The sequence below is a fragment of the Uranotaenia lowii genome, chromosome 2 (genome assembly GCF_029784155.1).
Source record: "Uranotaenia lowii strain MFRU-FL chromosome 2, ASM2978415v1, whole genome shotgun sequence".
NCBI classification, from domain to species: Eukaryota; Metazoa; Arthropoda; class Insecta; order Diptera; family Culicidae; genus Uranotaenia; species Uranotaenia lowii.
The window spans coordinates 187,588,578-187,594,911 of record NC_073692.1 but is presented as its reverse complement, the minus strand read 5'-3'; the positions used below and the strand labels follow the sequence as shown (position 1 = coordinate 187,594,911).

General features: G+C 35.2%; 1 protein-coding gene across 3 annotated transcripts in view; it reads left to right on the top strand.

Moving 5' to 3' along the window:
- The first annotated feature begins 4,479 nt into the window (after nt 1-4,479).
- The window catches only part of LOC129745239 (acetylcholinesterase), a 65,780-nt gene continuing 63,925 nt past the window's right edge, over nt 4,480-6,334 (top strand). For all 3 annotated transcript variants that reach the window (XM_055738182.1, XM_055738180.1, XM_055738183.1), the window contains exon 1: nt 4,480-5,452. The gene's annotated coding sequence lies outside the window, so the exon portion shown is untranslated. The remainder of the gene's footprint in view (nt 5,453-6,334) is intronic.

Below are 6,334 nucleotides of genomic sequence, written 5' to 3'. Positions count from 1 at the left end.
GTCCCAAACTATTATAGGAACCTTCCCCGTCCTCCAATACCCCCATCTGTTTCAAGCGAATCCATCAATATTAAGAGACGGCCGTTAGGGAAACACGCGGCAAAACAAGTTTTTTTCTGAAGATGGCTGAAGCTCAGCAGGCCGAAACGTAAAAAACAGCAGTTTTAATTTGGTCCTAAGTAAATCACCGAAAAAATTAGGGTAAATGATCTTGAGCGGAATTAAATGGCCCAACTCGATGCAAATCGGAACATTTGATCAAGCGGTGTGGATAGGGGTTATATCCGAACAATTTTTTTAGTTCAGCGGATAGATCTTAGTTTCTTTCTAATGATGATTTTTAGAATATTTTAGAGTAAATCCTAATAACTCTAGAGCTGTTTTACTGAAGAAAGAATTCTGATCTTGAGCGGAACCACGCTCATCTTGAGCGGAACTAAAATATGATCTTGAGCGGAACCATTTTGTACTGTAAACATCTTTGATAGCTCTCATTCCTAATCTTTGTGTAACTGTGAAAACTACAATCAAATTTCATCTTTAAAGATTTGAAAGTTTAAAAATTAATGTTTTTACATAAATTACAAAAACATAGCCATCCAAAATTGATCTCAAAATATCCGTTTAAATTTTTTTCTGACTTCAAAAAAGATATAAAATTTTCACTTTGATTCACTGTTACCTTATTTCGAAAAAAATGGATTCTATAAACTCAAATTTCAGTTTTATTCATTTAAAAATTCACTTCGTAGGTATATTTGAATAATTATTTGAATTTGAATTTCGTATAGGGTCATACCAAAACTACCAGAACATAGATTTTACTATATCTAAACAGCAGCTAAAAAGTGCTTTTTACGGCAACAGGCACTTAAGAACCTAATATTGTAGTATTTAAAGCAATATTAAGATTGTAACTACTAGGTTTAAAAATTTATATGTAGCCTACGATGTTTGGCGAAATAAATAAATAAAAAAAAATTAAAAAAATTGCCCCGAACAACTTTTGAAGGTAACGACAAAGTCAGTAATACAAAAGTGAAAATAAGATGCCTTAGATTCCAGATTTTGCAAAAAAAAAAACTGTACATTTGTCTTATTCAAGGTGTTTTTGAGAAAAAAAAATCTGATTTTTTGTGATTTTATCCGATTATTCTAATGATGGGTTTCTGTGATGCTTATTCTTTTAATTTCATTGAAAATTCATGATAAATTGGATCTTTTTTACATTTTAGTTGGGGAAAATTAGTTAACATTGACACCAATTGAAGTAATTTTTTGTTTCTATCAATTTTACATCTTTTCTGTCCCTAAAGTTGATATACAAAAGGTGCTGCATGCATTCAGGGGAAAAATCACGAGTGAGACATAAGGCACAAGGCAGCGCACCTATCGGTTTATTTTGAAAGCTAGTAGTTTCGCTCAAGATCAAAGATGGTTCCGCTCAAGATCATATTTTACTTTTAAAAACTAAGCGATAAATTGATATTTTGATGGAAAACTTTTTACAAAAACCCGAATAATGCTTTTTTATGAATTTTTCTACCATTTCAATCATTAACAATCAGTTTATAACGGCCAAGGGTTACATAAATTGACGTTCAAAGTCAGCTTAGATTGGTGAAAATTGCAGCAGAAATACGTATGTTTTTAAAGCTTCTAATAACATTATTTCATTTCATAAATTTAAGCAAAAATGAAAAAGGTTGTATGGAAAGATCTTAAAAAAGTGTTATTTCAATATTTCGATAATATTCATTAATAATCATTGCCTAGATCTTAGGAAAAGTAAATGGTTCCGCTCAAGATCAGATTTCGACTAGTTCCGCTCAAGATCATTTACCCTATCAATCAAAGAAAACCATAGCGAATCGGATCAGTAGTTTTCGAGTCTATATGGAAGGGACAGACAGACAGACAAACAGACAGAAATTCATTTTAAATTTGAAGTACACCATATGAAAGTTTTTATCAAAAGCTATCATTTGAACCATTCAAAATTTTTACACACTAAATTGATCTATTATAAAAATGAGTAAATAATTATTTATACTCTTTATACTCTTTTCACTATCAAGATCTAGTTTAAGGTCCTTAAAATACAATGAAAGAGATTTCAGGCACCTTGAAGCACCATTTTTTGAGTTATAGTCAAATAAAGATGAAAATATCATGCAAATGGGTAATTTTAACCCACCAATGAGTATAAATTCAACAAAGTTGATGTTGGTTTGTCAAAAAAAAAGTGTTTCTCATGATTGATCAATCATTTCACATTGACATGAGTTTCATTAAATGTCTTGATGATATGATATGATATGATATGATGTATCATTTAATGATCAACTAGTCCAAAACCCGGTTTTCAAAAGAAATTAAAAGTAGGGTAAAAAATAACACCAAGCATCCTACTTTAAAAGTTGTTTATAAAAAAAAGTTGTATAAATTTATTTTAAGTAATTTAAGTAATTTTCATACAAAATTTTCAAAAATTTCAAAATAGTCCAAAACACCTTAGGGAACATCCATAAATGACGTAGCATTTGGTGGGAGGGGGGGGGGTTTGACCTTGTGTGACGATGTGTGACGAGAGGGGGGGTAGGGGTTCAAGTAAAGCTACGTAGCTTTAATTAAAAATCGAAAAAAAATCAAAATTGTTTTGAGTAATTTAAAAGAGGACACGAAGTGCTGGTCATCACTCCGGAGGACGATAGAGAGTGGGTGGAGGCAGCTGACATCGCAGATGCAATTATTCCAGCCGAACTGACGATGGAGGAAAGCTGCCCAACGATTTCATTGGAATCCAGAATGGAGATAATTTGGACCGACACAACTGTTTGAATACTTACTAGCTAACCTGTTTGTTGAAAGATAGCTTGGTTTTTTTGACTGATTCATATGCTTTTTTAAAATTCCATTTATAACTTCTTTCCCTTTTTTTGTTAATTTTTGTATTATTCTTGCAAAATGCTGATAATAAAAGTAAAAATTAAAAATAGGGGGGGGGGGGGTTTATTAAAACTACGTTATTATCTAGGGGGGGGGTCTATGACTTTGTGACGAAATGCTACGAGGGGGGAGGGGGGTATAAAAACTCAACAAAAAAGCTACGTCATTTATGGATGTTCCCCCTTATCATACTTTTTGCCGCCTCATTGTATGGAACTGCCCCATAGTGCAGTGCAAGTGTCATCATTGGACTACAAGAAAAGTGAATAAAAGAAACTCACCCGAAATTTGGGAGTCAGTGTCTGCTAAATTAATGTATGAGAATCACCCACTGCAACCCTGAGCCCTCGACAAAGGTGCACCAATAATTGATTCGAAAAAATCATCCGCCGCCATATTTGCCGCAATATCTGCCAGGATATTTTCGTTGCCTACTTAAAGGCGTTTTACCCTTAACGATATGAAAATGTATATTCCAAAAGGGGAATTTTCGATACGTTTAGTAATAGGTAACATATGAGTTTATGCCAAAGTATGCTTAGTTTACAAAAATGCGATGAACATGTTAGATCAAGTTCATTCGTGTTGGGAAAAAGTTATTGAAATTTCGACACTTATAGCACATTTTGAAAATTTTACCATGCAAAAATGTTTTCAAGATCTTTGGGCGTTTTATTTTTTTTACAGCATGTTCTTCAGCTGGCTGAGTTTTTATCAAAAATATCATCAAAATTAAGTTTTTTCCGTTATTTTTCTTATAAGACGTAAAAGAAATCTCTGAATAATCGTGAACGTTCAATTCGGTTCCTACATGATTTTAGCACTGTAAATAGCGTTAATGCTTAACTGGTGCGGTCTGTACAGTTTTCCCCTATTCTATGCGATTAGAAGCATTGTTTTCACGGCTGAGTTAGAGCTTCCAAAATCGATGAAAATGAGTTGGAACGGAAAAAAAATTCCACCCCAATGTATGCGAAACATTTATCATTTACGAAAAAGTTGATTAATTCCAATTCGACAAAACAATTTAAGGTGCTTTGTCTGTAATATACTGTTCAGGAGTGAACAAAAAACTGTTAAAATAGTTTAAAAATTCCTACAAAATAATAAGAAAAAAATATATTTCAACAACTATTTGAGAATGTCAGCATCGTTAAAACCTGAAGCCTCATTTTTCTCGAATCACAATATTCACTATAGCTCACAATCCCCTATAAGCCCACGGAAAACCGGCTCCATCTCACGACTCACTTGCGTATAAGTTGAAAACAAAACAACAGCATAGCTTATTAGCTTCCCCAGTCCAACTTATTCGCTGTTCACTGCCATGATGAATCAGTTGCTGTCTTTAGCCTACATGTACTTGTGATGCGGGAGTTAAACCCACCAACAACCCAACAAACAACCATGGAGTGGAGGCAATAAGTCAGCCAGCTAGCTACTAGCAGCGGATTCGCTCAGCCGAAGCGTGGCGAGCCAAGGCGGTTTCAGCTCAAGCTTCTCAGCTCCCGAGGTTCAGTCGTGCAGTTCATCGTGCAACCTGCGGACGTGTTTTTTTTCGCGTGCCGGTGGCCTTTTCCGTGTTTAAAAAACTTATCCCATCCCCCGTATACCTTCATAAAATACCTGTTGTTGGTCACCCACCACACCTTTGTTATTTTGTGCCTTTCAGCGGCCACACTGAGTGGTGTTAGTGACTTGTACGCGACTTCAGGAGGGCGTTGGCGTGGCGATGAGGTGACCGACATACTTCAACCGTGCGAGTTGGGGTGTCTGAAGAAGCCCAAAAAAGGCACGCTTACCTTCTACCGCGGCGTGTTCTTGGCTTCAGTTCAAGAACGTCGTTCGCTTTACGGTCTGGCGAAATGTGTACCTATAGTTGAGGGATTGTGTTGTGGATTCTTATCTATGCGTTAGTGTATTTTTTCCTCATTTTTGCTTATTTGATAGATAGCAAAAAACCTCGCTGATAAGAAAAGGGCCTCAGCGGCACAGGTGAAAAAATCAATACCATACGTAGGTGAATCATTGTGATACAAGATTCTTTGATATCGATTCATAACTATACTGTAAGCGCCATTTCCTGTCCAATAGAAAGGGAATTGTGCAACTTTCGTTTCAACTTCAGATGATCCATGTGCTGGGCTGTGGGAAAAAGTGACGACCGGTTCACCGAATAATCACCGAAAAGTTCATTGTTCCTGAAGCAAGTTTTTCGCAGCGCCAAACAGGCAAATTCGATCGAGAAGAAAAGTGAATGTAAAACCGTGCGGCACCCCCGATCACCTAATAAATGATCAGAATCCGTTAGATCTCTGGTGATCCACCGCTTTGAATGAATGTGTGTGCCGCTGGTGGAAAACCTCATTAAATTTGTGTAATGAATGAAACAAATATAACGATCAACAGAGGAGAAAAAAAACCGCATAAAGATCCATCAAATACCTGCCTACTACAATTTGCATCGCGCTGTAGGGAGTTTTCCCAACCGTAAAACACAAAGGTAAGTTTAAAGTGCATAATAATGGACCCACTATGAACCTACCGGCTCATTTAGTAGCGAGGAGGCATTTGTTTAGTTAGGGTAGATCATTAAAATGACGTCAGAGCTAAGGCTTTTTGGTTTTCACTAGCGTGAAAACAGTCAAAATCTTGCGATCGCCGTTTTACTGTTTTATTCGATGAAGGGATTTTTTAGGGTGACCAATCACAATAGTCTTCTGACGAGCATATTAAGTTGAATTATTGCATTTTATGCAGTCCGTTTTTCAAGACTGTCAAAAACATATAGTTTTTCATAAACTTTTTTATAGATTTTTTCATACAATATTTTCTGAAGGTGTTTGGAAGAGTAAGCGATTTTTAAGCAATTTTAATACATTTTAAGTTTCATAAATAATAAACTGAATTAAAAAATAAAACTACCTCTAAAGAAAAAGTTCTCAAGAAGACCTTCATGGAACCCCAATTATTTTACAAAACTTCACGAACCTACATATTGGTTATTAAAATATCATCATCTCAGTTATTCTCAACATGTGGCAGTTTCTAAATCGAACATGGGAATGGAGAAATAAACTTGTTTAATGCAAGCTTATTTGGAAGCATCGGCCCAATTACAATAAAGTTGATCATCTCATTGCCAGTTGTATCAGTCAGAATTTAAAATTACTCTGTTGAAAAAGTGACATGCTGCTTAATAAATCGATCCCATTCTTATACTTATAAAACAGAATATATAAGGTACACTGGGGTAAGTGTGGACAGGTTTTCGTATAGTTCAACTTTAAAATAATCATTAAAAATCAGCAGTGGATAAATTTTGATAAAATTACGTTCAATGTGATGCAGAACACGTTGTTTACAAACGCTGAAGAGATGAGCT